This window comes from Artibeus jamaicensis, unplaced genomic scaffold (genome assembly GCF_021234435.1).
Source record: "Artibeus jamaicensis isolate MK-2021 breed Jamaican fruit bat unplaced genomic scaffold, CSHL_Jam_final contig_335, whole genome shotgun sequence".
Classification (NCBI taxonomy): Eukaryota; Metazoa; Chordata; class Mammalia; order Chiroptera; family Phyllostomidae; genus Artibeus; species Artibeus jamaicensis.
This window is the reverse complement of record NW_026521800.1, coordinates 8080131-8098346: the sequence shown is the minus strand read 5'-3', so window position 1 is coordinate 8098346 and position 18216 is coordinate 8080131. Positions and strand designations below refer to the sequence as shown.

At 43.4% G+C, this 18216-nt stretch overlaps 2 protein-coding genes and 1 pseudogene across 5 annotated transcripts in view; 1 reads left to right on the top strand and 2 right to left on the bottom strand.

The window, feature by feature from the left end:
• LOC119042329 (serpin B6-like) overlaps window positions 1-10887 on the bottom strand; it is a 37798-nt gene extending 26911 nt beyond the window's left edge. Inside the window, exon 1 of one of the 3 annotated variants that reach the window (XM_053664081.1) lies at window positions 10645-10887. The gene's annotated coding sequence lies outside the window, so the exon portion shown is untranslated. Of the gene's footprint in view, window positions 1-844; window positions 965-10472; window positions 10622-10644 lie in introns of those variants that run through there. The other 2 variants (XM_053664080.1, XM_053664079.1) reach the window with 2 other exon arrangements.
• Window positions 10860-18216, top strand: part of NQO2 (N-ribosyldihydronicotinamide:quinone reductase 2) — a 31542-nt gene continuing 24185 nt past the window's right edge. For both annotated transcript variants that reach the window (XM_053664085.1, XM_053664084.1), the window contains exon 1: window positions 10860-10950. The gene's annotated coding sequence lies outside the window, so the exon portion shown is untranslated. The remainder of the gene's footprint in view (window positions 10951-18216) is intronic.
• Window positions 17820-18198, bottom strand: LOC119043159 (60S ribosomal protein L22-like; annotated as a pseudogene).

The following is an 18216-nucleotide window of genomic DNA, read 5'->3' as shown; positions in this document are numbered from 1 at the left end:
GAGCTTGGGGTGGAAAGGGATGAGGGGAGAGAAAGTGGCTCTCGCACCAATTACTTCTAGGACCACAAACCCCAAGTATAACTATAAGTTTCCCCAGATCCTGTTAGCCCTGCAGACGCGAAATCAAGTAATATTTTGCCTACAGTAAGTTTAATAAAAGGGGGAGAAGTAACATGATCTGGGACAGTCCTCATTTTTATCTACGCAGGCCTGAGTGACCTCAACAGTGCAGAAATGGCCACCCTCAGGAGCACAGGCCACACCCAATGTGCAAGGCAAAGGCCAAGCACCCTGAAGCCAGGAGCTCCCTCCTTCGAACTGGAGCCCCCCACCCCCACCCCGCTTCTCTATGCCCCTCCCGCCCCCCGCCCCCCCCCCCCACTCCTCATCATTCCCCTATCCCTACCAGTTCCCAGCGACAGGCCCTTGACGCACGCGCCCCTGGCCACCTGGCCACTGGGTGGGCAGGGTCACTGTAGTCGAAGGAGAGGCAGGGTAATTTGTGTTTCGGGGATGGGCAGGTGTCACCCGTGACCCAGAGGCCCCAAGCAGCAGCCAGGGAGGCTCGGTTCGCCCCCATGTCCCTGGCGGCCTCCACAGCTGGCCAGAGGCTGAGTCTAACGTTCCCTACGATGCTCTGCGTCCAGGGGCCTGCAGCCACCAAACAATTCACTGAGCAGCGTCACTTTAAGCTGCTACACTGGGCTCCTAAAGTGAACCCGAGCTGGAAGCCCCCGAGCCTCCCCCACCTCCAACCCTGGGTGCAAGGACCGCCCCGCGAGGCCCAGCTTCCCCTCCCTGACTCTCGCGCTTGCATTGTCTCCCAGTGGGTCCCACAACAGACCTGTAAAAGTGTCTGCAAAGGTGTCAGAATTTCTGCAAAGCAGCGGCAGCGAGCAAAGCAGCGGCAGCGAGCAAAGCAGCAGCTGGAGGAACAGGAGCCGCTGAGGGCCTCTAATAACTGGCTCTGGGAAGGCGGGAGGAGTGCTGAAAGTGAGTCAGAGACCCACCCAAACCAGAGTCCAGGACCGCCCACTGCCATCTCTGCCCTTGCTCTCAACCTGGGAGCTGGGCAGATCCGCAGGCTCTGGACATGCTCCAGCTGCCAGAGGGACCGCGCCCACTTTCAGGGCGTATACTTCCCTAATCCCCAGCAATCATCATACTGGTGTCCATGTCCATGAGGCCTTTTTGCTCAGTCCCTCCACCCACTAACCTCCCCACCTAACCAGCTGTCATCTGCTCTCCATCTATGAGTCTGTCTTTGTTCTTTTTGTTACTTCGGTTTGTTCATTAGATTCCACCTATGAGTGAACTCATTCGGTATTTGTCTTTTTCTCACTGGCCTATTTCACTTAGCACAATGTTCTCTAGTTCCATCCATACCATTGTAAAGAGTAAAATTTTCTTTTGTTTTTAATTTTATGACCAAGTACAATTCTATTGTCTAAATGTCCCATAGTTTTTTTTTATCCATTCATTTATTGGTGAGCACTTGGGCTGCTTCTATATCTTGGCAATTATAAATAACAGTGTAATGAACATAGGGGTGTTTATGTTCTTTCAAATTCGTCTCTTGGGTTCCTTCTGATATATTCCCAGAAGTGTGATGCTGGGTGAAAATGCATACCATTTTTAATTTTTTGAGGTATCTCCATACTGCTTTCCACAGTGGCAACACCAGTCTCCATTCCCACCACCAGTGCAAAAGGGTTCCCCTTTCTCCACATCCTCGCCAGCACTTATTGTTTGTTAACTTATTGATGGTAGCCATTCTGACAGGTGTGAGATGGTATCTCATCCTGGTTTTCCTTTGCACCACTCTGATGATTAGTGACCTTGAACATCTTTTAATATGTCTATTGGTCATCTGTATGTCCTCTTTGGAGAACTGTCTATTCAGGTTTTGTACCATTGTTTTAAAGTTTTCTTCATAGCCCTGGCCTATATGGCTCAGTTGGTTGGGTATCCTGGCAAAACAAAAGGTGGTGGCTTCAATCCCAGGCAGGGCACATGCTTGGGTTGCCAGTCCTGGTTGGGCCACATACGAAAGGCAAATTAGTTGTCATTCATGTGTCAATTTAGTTGCTTTCTTTACACACTTTGACCAGGGATTAGAACATCAACCCAGGTATGTGCCCTGACCAGGAATCAAACTCAAAATCTTTTGGTGTATGGTACAATGCAACAACAAACTGAGCCACACCAACCAAGGCTCTCCTCTTTCTCCCTCCCTTCCCCTCACTCTGTGAATTAATAATGAAAATATTTTTAACATAAATATAAAGATTTATTTATATGGGATTTGCACTTTTATGTTTAGTTTATTCCTACTTATTTTCTTTCTATCGATATTATAGATAGAAACTTTTTTCCATTATACTTTTGTTTGTATATAAAAAATTAACCATTTTGGGGCATTACTTTTTAGGTTGGTGCCTTGCTGAATTTTTTGTTTCAGGTTTTTGTTCCTTGATTCTTTTGAGTACTGCAGCAATGTTATATCATTGCACATTGAAATAGCTGAACTTCTTCCTCCAATTTTCACACCTTTGTTTTCTCTTGTTTGATTGCATTGGCTAACACCTCTAAGAGAGTAAATTACTTAACCAGTTGTGTGATGTTACCACTTATAAAATAAGAAAAGTGAGCACAAGAATCCAGCATGGCTTCAAAAAAAGAACAAACCATTCTTAACCTCATTTGCTTTTTCTAAATAAAAATAGGTTTACTTGGCAGCAAAGCATAGACAAGATTCTGCAGACCAGTATTTTTTAACATCCTGCTTGGATTTAAATTAAGTTGAGCTGGTGCCAAATTACATAGGCCAGTAATTCTAGACTCAGCATTCTCCAAAATAGAGTTATCTTAGCATGAGGTTGTTGAATGCACGTTCTTCACATTTTCATAACTCATAGTAATATCCTAAAAGGTTTATAATTAAAAATATAATCAAAACTGAAAGAAGCAGATATTTTAAAATAATTATTATGAGTACACAATTAAAAAACTAACTACTCTGATCACAATTCACGTGGCAGAGCCCTGGGCTTCAGTTGTCTATAACCAAACACAAAACACCAGTTTGATGTGGCATCACTGGACATGCTTCTGGGACTGTTCTCTTCTTTCAGCCACTGATTTACAGAGGGGAGGAAGTTGCCAAAAATCTTTTTTTTAATTGAACTTAATGTGGTGACATTGATAATAAAATTATATAGGTTTCACTAAGCAATTCTGCAACATATCATCTGTATATTGTTTTGTGTGTTTACCACCTCAAGTCAAGTCTCCATCACCATTTATCCCCCCATTGCACTCTTATACCTCCCTCCACCCCCTATTTGCCTCTGGAAACCCACATACTGTTCTCTGTGTCCTTGAGTCTTTTTTTTCTTTACTTACTTCCTTTACCCTTTCCAACACCCTCCTCTCTGACAGCCGTCTGTCTGTTTTCTGTATCCATGAGTCTGTCTCCACTTTGTTAGTTTATTTTCTTCACTACATTCCACATATAAGTGAAAACATATGTTGCTTGTCTTTCTCTGACTGGCTTACTTCTCTTAGCATCATACCCTCCAGGTGCATCAATGCTGTCCCAAAAGGTAAGGCCTCCTTTCTTTTTATGGCTGAGTAGTATTCCATTGTATAATTTTATCATAGCTTTTATATGTAGTCACCTACTGATGGGCACTTGGGCTGCTTGCAAATTATGGCTACAGTAAGTAACTCCACAATGAACATAAGGATGCACATGTGCTTCAAGATTTTGGTTTCTTTTTATTTTTTATTTTTAAATAGATTTTATTGACTATGCTATTACAGTTGTCCGATTTTTCCCCATTCACTCCCCTCCACCCTGCACACCCCCTCCCACTAACATTTCCCCCCTTTAGTTCATGTCCATGGGTCATACTTATAAGTTCCTTGGCTTGTACATTTCCTATACTATTCTTAACCTCCCCCTATTTTCTACCTACCATTTATGCTACTTCTTCTCTGTACCTTTTCTCCCTCTCTCCCCCTCCCACTCCTCTTTTGATAAACCTCCATGTGATCTCCATTTCTATGGTTCTGTTCCTGTTCTAATTCTTTGCTTAGTTTCATTTTGTTTTTGCTTTAGGTGTGATTGTTAATAATTGTGAGATTGGTTGTCATTTTATTGTTCATATTTTTTATCTTCTTTTTCTTAAATAAACCACTTTAACATTTCATATAATAAGAGCTTGGTGATGATGAACTCCTATAACTTGACCTTAGCTGAGAAGCATTTTATCTTCTCTCCATTCTAAATGAAAGCTTTGCTGGATAGAGCAACCTTGGATTTAGGTCCTTGCCTTTCATGACTTGGAATACTTCTTTCCAGCCCCTTCTTGCCTGGAAGGTCTGAGAAATCAGCTGACAGTCTTATGGGAACTCCTTGGTAGGTAGCACTCTGCTTTTCTCTTGCTGCTTTTAAGATTCTGTACTTACTTTTAAGTTACATTACATTTTTTAAGTTATATTACTTATTTTTAAATTACATTACTTGGGTAATGTAATTGTAATGTGCCTTGGTGTGTTCCTCCTTGGACCCAACTTCTTTGGGACCCTCTGAGCTTCCTGGACTTCCTGGAAGGCTATTTCCTTTGCCAGATGAGGAAGTTTCTCCTTCATTATTTTTTCAAATAAGTTTTCAATTTCTTACTCTTCCTTATCTACTTCTGGCACCCCTATGATTCGGATGTTGAAATGTTTAAAGTTGTCGTGGAGGTTCCTAAGCCTCACCTCATTTTTTTGAAGTGTTGTTTCTTTATTCTTTTCTAGTTGAATGTTTCCTTCTTCCTTCTGGTCCACACCATTGATTAGAGTTCCAGTTTCCTTCCCATCACTATTAGTTCCCTGTACATTTTTCTTTATTTCATAAAGAAAAGTGAGGGTAGCCCTCACTTTTTCATCTAATTTGTGACTGTATTCAACCAGTTCTGTGAGCAACCTGATTACCAATGTTTTGATCTGTGCACGTGATAGGCTGGCTAACTCTTTGTCACTTCGTTGTATTTTTTCTGGAGCTTTCATCTGTTCTTTCATTTGGGCCACATTTTTTTTTTTGTTTTGGTGCACCTGTTACATAATAAAAGGTGGATCCTTAGGTATTGGCCAGGGTGGGGCAACCCTCTTTGCTGTGTTGTGGCACTATATTTTAGGGGGGGTGGTTGGAGAGGGAACAATGCTGCTTGCTCAGCTCTCTGCCAGATTTCAGTCATTTCCCCCGATAGCCGAAAGAAAATTGGGCCTTTCTGATGCTGATTCCTGGGTGGGTTGGCTTGTTTAAGTTCTAGTACCCTATGGATCTCTCCAACGACCTGTCCTGTGAGGCTGTAAGTTTCTCCCACTGCCACCTCAACACCCACAGGTATATTCAATCGCTGATTTGAGACTTTATTTCCCTCCACTGGGACCCTGGGTTTTGAGGTCTATGTCACTCCCCAATTCTTCCAGTTTACCAGCCCATGAATGTGACACCTCCCGGTCAACCAGCTGCTGCCTTGTTGGTGTGCCAATTGCTGCCTTGCTGGCTAATTGCACCCTTGCCCATTTGGTCCTCCATCAAGTGGCCAGAGTAGGGCCATTGAGAGTTACTTTGCAGATCTACAGAACTTGCCCAGTGTTTTAGTAGTGTTAAAAGCAGAGCCTGCCTTGCTCAGAGCCTGGGATATGGATGTGACTCTACCCTGTGATGCAGCAGGAAGGCAATCCCCTGGTTGCTTCAGTTGCTACACCTGCGTGGGTGGCTTGGAGGCCAAGCCTGCTGGGACTAACAATGGCTGCCAAGAAAAGGCAGAAGGGACCAGACTACCAGCAGGTGTAACCCAGTCTCAGAGGAGTCATAAATGGGGTACAGACACAGATCTGTGCCGGGATTTAAAAGTGCAAGTGTAGCAGCCATACTGAAGCTCTGGACCATATGGGAAGGAGAGTAGGAGAGCCATGAGAGGCTGTCTGGTACTGTCTTCACCATGTGGTTTGGGGTCAGAGAGGGCTCTTCATCATGAGGTGTAGAAAGGAGCAGAAAAGCAGGAGGTAGCAGCTCTTGGAAGTCTTGACCATGAGGTATTGTGGCAGAGGTCTCCTACTGGCCAACCATGAGGATGCAATTTTGGATTGACAGCAAGAGCCTAGCCAGCTGAGCAGGGACCACTGAAGGAAACCTGAATACACACAGAACTCTGCCCAGCTAAGCTACAGACTTGTATTTCTTTTCCTGAGAGGTAGTACCTCTCACTGGCCTGGTTTGGCAAGGGGAGGCAGGACTGTGTATTGGTAGGTATTTTTTTGTTTCTAAAGTGAGCAAGACTTAATGGTAGAATTCCCCCATTACTGTAGACCTGTACAACTTTGAATGAATACCATATGTTTAGGACTATAAGATGCACCTAGGTTTTAGAGTAGGAAATAGGAAAAATGTTTTTTTAAAAAATGTGGTAAAATATTTCATAATCTGTGACCTTGCTCCGCTGCTGGCGCCCCTCTGCCCCCCCACAGTGAGCCAGGTAAGCTACATTTGGACTATAAGAGGCACCCCCCTTTCCTCCCAAATTTGGGGAGAAAAGTAAGTCTTCTACTCCAAAAATACAGTTATTCCTTTCCTTTTCATAAGACTCTGGTATTGGGAGTCATGCTTCTTATTGGCACCAGGCAATAGAACCCAGAGCAATAGAAACCAGTGGTCCTTTTATATTTACTACTCCTAAGGTCTGTGGAAATAAACAGTCTATATACATTTGCACTGAGGGAGAATATGTAACATGAGCAAAACTTTCGCCATTTAACACCTCTTTATTTAAAAAGCCTGACACATACACACACACACATCTTCAGGATGATTGCAATTCATTCTGCAAGTCATTCCTTGCACTGGCTCTCGTTTCCCACAGTAGTTTGCACACCCCATGGCACCAGGGGACCTAAGGACCAGGGTCTGTTTTTGTTCAGGATTAAGTATTCCATCTCCAAAATAGTTATTGACACAGAGTAGGTGCTTAGTAAATGCTTTTAGAATGAATGAAGGAAGGAAACTTATTGATCTCAAGCTTTTAGAGTCATTCTTTTTCTTTTCTTATTTTTTTAAAATAGGCCTGGCTGGTGTGGCTCAGGGGATCAAGGGCCAGCCTGCAAACCAAAGGGTCTCCAGGTCCATTCCCTGTCAGGGCACATGCCTGGGTTGTGGGCCAGGTCCCCTTTGGGGGTGTGAGAGAGGCAACAGATAAATGTATCTCTCACATATCAATGTTTCTCTCCCCCTCTTTCTCCCTCCCTTCCCCTTTCTCTAAAAATAAATAAATAAGATCTTAATATATATATTATGTTTATAAAAGACATATATTATATATATTATGTTTAAGATCTTCTGTCAGTCTTTGAGATAGTGTTTATTCTGGTTTGGGTTCCACGCTCTCAATTCACTTGTTATCTACTCTTATGAGTTCACAGTAACACAGAACATTTAAAGACTTTTGTCTGGCTGGAACACAAACACAATAGATTTCTTCCATTGATACCTGATGTGAGATATTATGAGAGCGGTGAACTGTTTCATAAAAATGATAAAATGCCACAATTATTATAATTTTCCATCTGTGGTATTAAGGCATGTAACCATTCTTGAATCCTATTATGTGATACAGGACCAAGATTAGATTCAGAAACATGATTTTCCTGTGAGAAGATTTAATTGTCTCCAAGACAGTTTCTAATACTTGCTATTCCACAGCTCCCTGGTCATGTCCTGGGATCCACACCACCCAGAAGACCAGCTATTGTTTTCTTAGACGTCCTCATAGAACAAAAGACCTGAGTACACCCCTCCCACTAGACAGCAAGGTTACTTGCCATCCTTGTAAGAAAGTTCACCTTGAAAGGTAAACTTCTTCTATTCCAGAGAAGCCGACTGTTGTGGACTGCTCTGCCTGGTTTCAGGGATTGTAAACCCTCTCCCATGTCTAAGGCTATAAAGCGTCCTCCAGCATGTGAGCCACAGGAGACAAGGCTCGTCTCTGGTGGCAAATGCTGCCTCAGTTTCCTATCCTTGCCTCCAAAGTATGGTCGGAAGTCCATGACAGATAAGTCTCCTCACAGCAGGGATCAACCTAAGCCAGACTCGACCACTTGGGAGGCCAGCATGGAAGGACTTGAGGGGCTGCAACAAAGAGTGAGCAATGGACAATTATCCCCAGGCTATGTGACATAGCCCAAGTCCACAGGTCCTCTGGAAGAAGCACTTCCTGGCTCTAATCCCCTTAAGCCTAAATACCTGCTGGGGAGGGGTGCAGCTCCTATGTTTGCCAGAGGGGATCCCAGTGGGGGAAAAATCTGGAATCACAAAGAATTTCTGTGAAATCTGCTTGGCTAAGACTGCTTTCATTCATATGTTAAGAGTTCGAGCAGGAAACTGTAATGTTTCTGCAAAACTCTCTTCTGACTCAGACCAAGCCCTCAGATTTCTTTGAAATTTATCTACTGTTTGATCCTTGTGGCCCTGTATTCCAGTGTATTTCAACCTAATAAAAGCCCCTCAAAGGAGGCGCTCAAGGCCTTTTTCCCCTGAGAAACTGGCCACTGCTCATGGCCCTTCCCTTTTGAGGGATTAGCCACCTCTCCTACACAAGCAGATCATGCCATGTCTTGTTTACTTTCATCCCTGGGGGATGGGGGGATGGGGGAGACATGCGGGAAAATTTGCCCCAGCAGCCGACCTGCACCTACTTTTCTTAGTATGAAGTATTAACTCTCTGTGACATAAGATTATTTGAGGGCCTCTAAGTGCATCTCACCAGAAAGGGCCAAAACAAAACCAAATTTAATTTTTCTAGACATCCTAGCATGTTTGGAAATGCCTCAAGCACCTTTGCTCTGATAAAGGTCGTTCTAAAATATAGACTGCATCCAGGATGTCCTAGGCTGACAAAACAAGTGGCCCTGTTCCCTGCTAGCATGTGGGCCTCTGAGGGAGAGGTCACAGTCTCATTCCTGAATACAAGGAAAGCATCAACGGCAAACAAACCCACCCAAACACTGATCTACAAACAACAGCACCACATTCTCATTATGAACATGGGGGAAACCAACCTTACTTCAGCTCTATTACTTGGATAAGGCTATCCTAGGACACCAGAAATCAAGGCATAGAGTTTGAGGACAATCAGTGGAGATGTCACAGTGGTAGACTGTCAAATGAGATGGCACACACCAGAAAGTGCTAGAAAAAGAAAATGAGACCATTAGCCCAAACTGCTCATTAGCAAACCCCTCTGCCCTCCTCCCCCACATACAGACACATCCACAGGCTCTTGTTCCATACCTTTCCACATTCTGAGGAATATCCTGGCCCTGAAAGATATCCTGGGCCTCGAACAATACTTTTTTTAACTAAATGTTTTATTTTGAGGAAATTATATGCAGCTGTAGGGAATAACACCTAGACTTCTCACATGGGCTTTATCCAGTTTCCCCCAAAGAAAACGTACGCCCAAACTACAGCATAGTATCACAAGCAGGATATCGACACCACAGATACAGAACATTTCCATCATGACAGTCCCCTACTGTTGCCCTCTCATAGCCACATCCAACCTCTCCCTAACCCCTGGCAACCACTAATCTGTTTTCCATTTTCATAATCAGGCATTTCACAAATGCTACGTAAATGTATAGGGCCATGTACACGTACAGTTACACAGCATATGGACCCTTTTGGGATTTGCTTTTTCCCCTCCATAATTCTCTGGGGATTTGCATAGGACAATAGCTGTACCGATAGATTATTCTGTTTTGTTGCTAAGTGTTACACCATGGACTGTCTTGTTTAAAATTTATTTTAAAATTATAGTTGACATACAATATTATATTAGTTTCAGGTGTACTTTATATGCCTTACAAAGAGATCACCATGATAAGTCTAGTACTTATCTTGCACCACACATTGTTATTACAATATTACTGACTATATGCTGTACTTTACATCCCTATAACTGTTTTTATAACTGGGAATTTGTACTTCTTAATATAGCCCAACATAAAAAAACATTTTACATTGAAAAATGGGTGGACGACCTGAACGGATATTTCTCCAAAGTCATGCAGATGACGAACAGACACATGAAAAGATACTCAACATCACTAATCCTTAGGGACATGCAATCAAAACCACAGTGACATATCACCTTACACCTGATACAATGATTACTTTTAAAAAGTCAACAAACAAGTGTTGGCGAAAAAGTGGAGAAGGGGAACCCCCTTGCACTGCTGGGACTCTAAATTGGTGGAAGAGCTATGGAAAACAGTATGGAGTTTCCTGAAAAACTTGAAAGTAGAAGTATCATATGATCCAGCAATTCCACTTCAGGAATTTATCCTAGAATACTATTTCAAAAAGATATACACACCCCTATGTGCAATGCAGCAGCATTCCCAATAGCCAAGATACAGACCTTCATTTTTTATCCTGGAGACCTGCCCAGGCAGGAGGGCTCCTCCTAGTGCAAGCCTGGAGATCCCACTGCACTCAGCTTGGTCCTGCTTCAACCCAAGGCAGGAAGGAGGAGGAAGTAAACAAGAAGGCGGGGTCAGGGGCGGGCCTCAAGAGGGTGGGCAGAGGGTCACCTTGGAGTACACGGTAGGCGGGGAGGGGCCAGAGGCCTGGGAAGAGCTTCAACTTGGTGAAGGCAGCGAATAGGTGGAGGACGGGAGAGGAGCCCAGGAGACGCTGGAAACACGCGGTGTGGGCCAGCCTGGTGGGCAACAAAAGTCCATTCCAACCCTGGGACCCCCAACTGGGCAGTCCGCCTGCTGCCTTGGGTCTGCGAGTCCACGGCAGGCCCCTGGTGCGGACGTCCACAGCTTGTTTTTCAGAGGCACGGGTCCGAGTTCTGGCTCTTCTTTCCTGGGCGTCCACCTACGTGCAGAAGGGTGAGTACATCCCCTTGCAGGGCACCCGCGGGCTTGGGAAATAGAGGTCCCAGAACGCCCCTCTCTCTCCGTGGCGACTGCAGGGCGGGAGAGGTTTCTGCAGATTTCACTTCCCAGCCAGAATGGAAACACGTAGTTTCCGCTACCGTGGCCCATCGACCATTTCGAAATTAGCATTTTACATCACTCTTCCTAAACCCTCCCGCATGTTAGGCCTGGTTGTAAGTGTTTAACAGACTGTCATTTAATCTGCTCTCAACCCTGTTGCAAAAGAGTTAGGTAATAGGGCATCATCCCAAAATCAGTTTATAAAGGGGGTACCAAATTATGCCAGCTCCCCACATCAGCCTTTGTCACCTATATTGTGGCAGTTTGTAACAGAACCTTCCAAAGTCAGCGCCTTTAGCCTTAACTTCCCTGAAAATATCAGCCAAAAATACATGAAGAAAAGGGGGTGTATTAAATAATACATGCTTCCAGCAGTGCTTTTTATAGTCGGGGGTGGGAAAAGGAAATAAGCAAAGTGCCCAGGAATAGAGGAATGGTCACAAATGGGCACACAGACACTGGAATATCTACAGAGTGAAATGTTATCCATTCAGAGTGACAGGCACAGAGCCCATCCACATGTAACAGAGGCAAGGAGAAAACACAAAAGAGCATCTGCATGCTGAGTAAAAAGAAATAACCTACATCAATAATATCAGCCCATTTCATATATATGTAATTATTATTTTTTAATAACTTCGTGGGTTTTTTTTCCTATTGACCTGGGCAAGTGCGTAATTCCTAACAAAGAAGAAAAGATTACTGTGGAGTGGGGCACTAAGGAAGGTAACTGAATAGGAATCGAAGAGCACCTGACAGCAAGTCAAAAGCCTGGCTTGAATACTTTATTTTGAGATAAGCAGCTTACTTATTAAGCCTTGGTTTCTTGCTCTATACAAGTGGAAGAGTTGTATAAGATGGGGAGTCACCAACCCAAGTGCCTCAAGGGCACAGGTGTGTGATGTAAATATGTAACCTGGGACAAGCAAAAGGGTAGAGAATGGAGAGGCCTGGGGATGCAGAAGAATACGTGTCCTGCTCATCCTAGGAGTCTCAGGATAAGGTGTTATGCGAGTCTGAAGTGACCATAAAACCTTTTCTTTTTAAAATATATTTTATTGATTATACTATTACAGTTGTCCCATTTTCTCCCCTTTATTCCCCTCTGGCCTCTCCTCATACCATCATTCCCCCATCTTAGTTCATGTCCATGGGTCATACATACAAGTTCTTTGTCTTCTCCATTTCCTATACTATTCTTAACCTCCCCCTGTCTATTTGGTACCACCATTTATGCTTCTTATTTCCTGTACCTTTTCCCCCCATGTACCCCCTCCACCTTCCTCCTGATAACCCTGCAGGTGATCTCCATTTCTGAGAATCTGTTCCTGTTCTAGTTCTTTGCTTAGTGCATTTTTTGTTTTGTTTGTTTGTGTTTTTAGGTTCAGTTGTTGATAGTTTTGAGTTTGTTGTTATTTTACTGTTCATAGTTTTTGATCTTCTTTCTCTTAGATAAGTCCCTTTTACATTTCATATAATAAGGGCTTGGTGATGTTGAACTTTTTTAATTTTTCCTTATCTGGGAAGCACTTTATCTGCCTTTCCATTCTAAATGGTAGCTCTGCTGGATAGAGTAATCTTGGTTGTAGGTCCTTGCCTTTTTTCACTTGGAATACTTCTTTCCACTCACTTCTTGCCTGCAAGGTCTCTTTTGAGAAATCAGCTGACAGTTTTCTGGGAACTCCTTGGTAGGTAGCACTCTGCTTTTCCTTGCATCTTTTAAGATTCTTTCCTTATCTTCAGTCTTGGGTAATATAATTAAGATGTGCCTTCATGTGTGCTTCCTTGGGTCCAAATGTTTTGGAACTCTCTGAACTTCCTGTACTTCCTGAAAGTCTGTTTCCTTTGCCAGATGAGGGAAATTCTCCTTCATTATTTTTTCAAATAAGTTTTCAATTTCTTGCTCTTTCTCTTCTTCTTCTGACACACCTACAGTTTGGATATGGTAATGTTTAAAGTTGTCCAGCAGGTTCCTAAGCCTCTCCTCATTTGTTAAAATTCTTGTTTCTTCATTCTTTTCTGGTGGAATGTTTCTTTCTTCCTTCTACTCCAAACCATTGATTTCAGTCCTAGGTTCCTTTCCTTCACTTTTGGTTTTCTATACATTTTCCTTTATATCACTCCACATAGCTTTCATTTTTTCTCCTGTTTTGTGGCCATACTCAACCATTTATGTGGCCATTTTGTTTACCATTGTTTTGATCTGTGCATTTGATAGGTTGGCTATGTCTTCATCACTTAGTTGTATATTTTCTGGAGCTTTGATCTGTTCTTTCATTTGGGCCATTTTTTTTTGTCTTGGTGCACCTGTTACATAATAAGGGCTGGATCCTTAGGTATTGGCTGGGGTGACGCAACCCTCTTTGCTGTGTTGTGGCACTGTATGTGGGGGAGGGGTTGGAGAGGGAACAATGCTGCTTGCTCAGCTCTCTGCCAACTTTCAGTCACTTCCTCTGCTACCCACAAGCAAATTGGGCCTTTCTGGTGCTGATTCCCAGGTGGGTGGGTTTGTGTACATTCTAGGATCCTATGGGTCTCTCCAATCAACTCTCCTGTGAGGTAGAGTGTTTCTCCTGTTTCTACAAACCCCCACAGGGTTTCTCAGTCAGAGGTTTTGTGACTTTATTTCCCTGCGCTGGTACCCTGCATTGTGCAGTCTGTCTTGCTCCCCAGTTTTTCCTCTTGGGTTATCCATACCAGCCCAAATGTGGGACCACCCACTCCACCAACATCTGCTCTGCCAGGTCCTCCAGCTGCTGCCTTGCCATGAGTCCTTTCCAACCCAGCTGCCCATCTCCACTCCTCCTACCTGTGTGGATAAATATTTCTTCTTTAACTCCTTGGTTGTCAGACTTCCATACCATTAGAGTTTCTGACACTTCTGGTGATGTTTTGTTTTAAAATTTGCTTTTGTTTTTCTTTTGATTGTGGGAGGAGGCAAAGTGTATCTTCCAACACCTCCATCTTGGCTGGAAGTCTGATAACCTTTTAAAAAGGAATCATTACATATGAAATTCCCATTTAAGATGCTCCATTGGATGTCTTGTTATGCTTAGAACAACATCCTCATCCCTGTACTGCAACCCACCCTCCTCTCACTGCATTGTCCACCATAACTCTTTTTTGAACCATGAACCAAACAGGATTTAGAATGCTCCATGTTAGTTCTTACCCTATGCCTTTTACTTGCTGTGCAAGTAAAATATTCCCAGATTTCTGCATGGCTTGGTCCATATCATCATTCATTCATGCTCAGAGATATCTTCCTGGGCCCCTCTATTGCAAAATATCAAGTACACTCTTTCTATTCTATCTGCTAAAGTACCTTATTTTCTTATCTCTGTCACTATTAGCATTATTATTAGTACTTATCACTATCTAGAATTCTGTTGTTGCTTTGTCTGCTTGTTTTATATAACTCCCCAACCCCACAAACCCAGAGTAAAATTGCATCTTGCCTCTTTGGTTCACCACAGTAGCCTCAGCACCTAGTGCAGTACCTGACCAGAGGGTGGGTGAATCCTCAAGGCAGGGATCCAGCTGAATGAATGTATAGATCAGTTAGGAATTGTGTCCCGCTCACTGCTAGTAATAGTCAACTCCAACAGCTTAAACACAATTTAGAGTTCAATCTCATGTAAAGCAGTCTGGAGACTGGCAACCCAGAACCATCTCACAGCTCTAAGAAAACATCAGGAATCCAGGTGCCTTTCAGGTTTCTGCTCTACCATCCTTAATCCATAGCCTCTACCCTCAGGGTAACGAGGTGACACGTGGAGCCCTCACTATCATTCCACAGTCCAACTGAGAAGAAGGCCCATGGCAAGGGGACAGAATGGTACCTCTCTCTCCTCACCGCCCCCCCAACCGATTCAGATCCTTTAAGGATACGGCCACTTCGGAGGCCACACTTAAATGCCAGAGGGGCTGGGGAATATAGTCTAGTTTGGCACATTGATATGTGAATAAATACAGAGATTGTTAAAGGACAAGAAGGGATGTTGGGTAGCCAAAGAAGTAGGCTCCTAACTGTTTAATAGTCAATTTAAGAGACTGGGGAAAGACTTGAAATCACCTTTGAGACAGGAGGGCATTGAAGTTCCTCTGTTCTGACTGATCAGAACTATTTGCTCTGTCTTCACTTCAAGTGTCCTGACTTCCTCCAACACAGCTTCAGCCACAATTATTTAAGTCTCTCTTTACTTCTGTCTCCAGGACAGGGAGCACATTCTCCTGTACCTTACCTTTACTCCCTGGCAATATTCTGCATATCCTAGCTTTTTATCTCCTGGCCACTACCCAGCACCCTGGAAGGTGCTGATTCAGGCTCTGCTCCAGACCCTAGTGTGGCAATGGATCAGCCCAATTCCTGTCTCTGTTTTGTCAGCATTATTGTTATTCTGTAAAGATGCAGTCATGTTGAAATTGTCATATAGGCAGCATCTCCACAATGGCCTTGAGTCACAGGCTCTGAGCTGGCTGTTTTCTGGCAAAGGAAGCAGGTGTGTTGGATGAACCTGTCTTCCCGGAATGGAGCCAGTTAGTGAAGATTCAGGCTTCCTTCATGTCTGTGAGGCAGTCAAGGGACAGCTAATATTTTTTTCAGAGCCTTATTATGTGCCAGCCTCATGCATATGTACTGTCTGTCTTGCTCTTCTCAAACATCTTGTACTTTGTAGACCATGGTAGTCATAGTAGCTGTCACATTTCTTACCAATACCCCTGCCCTTTATTCGGCCTCATTGATTATGTGGAAGGATCATTTAGGAGAGGGAGGAAGGACTGAGAGGCACAATGCTGCTTCCTATGAGATGTCTCAGTTCCCAGGACCTTTCCTCCATGGCTGCCTTCTCAGAAGGTTCTGAGTCCTCTCAAAAAAAAAAAAAAATGGAGTTCCGGCCAAGATGGAGGCATAGGTGGAAACAGTGTCCCTCCTTGCACAACCAAGATTAAAGACAACAAGGTTTTAGTAACAAAACCCAACCAAAACACAGAAAACTGAACTATACGGAAGTCCAACAACCCCGAACTCTTCAGCCAGATGGGTAAGAGGGTTGGAGCCAGCGACTGGCAGAGCTGGGTTGTGCAGGAAAACCCGGCCAGAGCAAGCCAGGCATCTGGGCAGGGGTTGGCAGATCCCAAGTGCACAGTTGCAACGCGCAGACCAAGTGACAGCACAAGGCAGCAGGCTAACTGCAGTCACACATTCACACATATATAAACTAGGCAAAGGAGTGAGCAGTGAGACAGACAACACAGGCCCCAGTGGCAGGAAGCAGCAGAGGGGACCGCTATTGCCCTTCTTTTACCCCGCCCCCACATACAGCATTACAACCCAGTGACTGAGTTGCCCTGCCCTGGTGAACATCTAGGGTTCTGCCCATCATACATAACAGGCGTGAACAGACCAAAACATTATGGCTCAAGAAGAACTCAAAGCTCCAGAGCCAATAACTCTAAGCGACCAAGAAATAGCCAACCTATCAGATGCACAGTTCAAAACACTGGTGATCAGGATGCTCACAGAACTGGTTGATTTTTGACACAAATTAGAGGATCAAACAAAGGCTAAACTAATTGAAATGAAGTGAAATGCACAGAAAACCAATATTGCTGTGAAGGAAACTTGGACTCAAATCAATGGAGTGAACCAGAAGGAAGAAAAAAATTACCAAAACAAAAAGGATGAAGAAACAAGAATGCGAAAAAATGAGAAGAGGCTTAGGAACCTCCATGGCAACTTTAAACGTTCCAACATCTGAATTATAGGGGTACCAGAAGGGGAAGAGCAAAAGCAACAAATGGAAAACTTATTCAAACAAATAATAAAGGAGAATTTCCCCAATCTGGCAAAGGAAATAGACTTCCAGGAAATCCAGGAAGCTCAGGGAGCCCCAAAGAAATTGGACCCAAGAAGGAACACACCAAGGCACATCATAATTACATTACCCAAGATTAGAAATAAGGAGAGAATCCTAGAAGCAGCAAGAAATAAAGAGACAGTTACCTACAAAGGAGTTCCCATAAGACTGTCAGTGGATTTCTCAAAAGAGATCTTGCACACAAGAAGGGGCTGGAAAGAAGTACTCCAAGTCATGAAAGGCAAGGGCCTACATCCAAGATTGCTCTATCCAGCAAAGCTTTCATTTAAAATGGAAGGACAGATAAAGTGCTTCTCAGATAAGATCAAATTCAAGGAGTTCATCATCACCAAGCCCTTATTGTATGAAATGTTAAAGGGACTTACCTAAGAAAAAGAAGATAAAAAAGATGAACAGTGAAAAGACAGCAAACTCACAGTTTTTAACAACCACACCTAAAACAATAGCAAACTAAGAGGATAGCTAGATCAGGAGCAGAACCATAGAAATGAAGATCACATGGAGGGTTAGCAACAGGGGAGTGGGAGAAGGAGAAGGGGGGAGAAGGTACAGAAAATAAGTAGCATAGACAGTAGATAGAAAATAGATAGGGGGAGAGCAAGAATAGTATGGGAAATATAGAATCTAAAGAACTTGAGACATGTGGTCATATAAACTAAAGGGGGGAATTGTGGGAGAGGGGGTGTGCAGGGTGGAGGGGAAATGGGACAACTGTAATGGCATAATCAATAAAATATATTTTAAAAATTGGTTTTGGCATCCCATATGACCTGTCCTTTGAGGCCTGAATCTCCAGAATTCCTTCCGTCTTTTTTTTGTTGTTGTTGATTCCCAAGTTCTATTGAAGTACTCATAGAAAACGTGCCATATAAATGAATTTCAATCTTCATCTTCCTCCTTTTCATCCTGGGTAATGTGGAAGTAACATAACTTGTGACTTTCTTTGCTATTAGCAACTACATGCAAACAATCATGGGGATTATTCCTCAGATATTTTTTGGTGAGATATTTTCAATACATTTTGGGAGAAGGCACCTCAGAAGTTACAGTGATCTACTCTTTCTTTTTTCAGTGGTTGTAGCCCTCCTCTATGATTTCCATCTTTACCAATCACATTGATTCTTTCTTGAAGAAACTCTTCAAGATTGGCAGCATCCATGATCCTATTTTCTACTGGGTGGGTGCAGTGGAGGATAAACTTCAGAACCACCTCTTTATTTTTGCCCCCCTTTGCCACAGACTTTTTCACAGGAACCATGGTGGTTGTTGAGGCAGA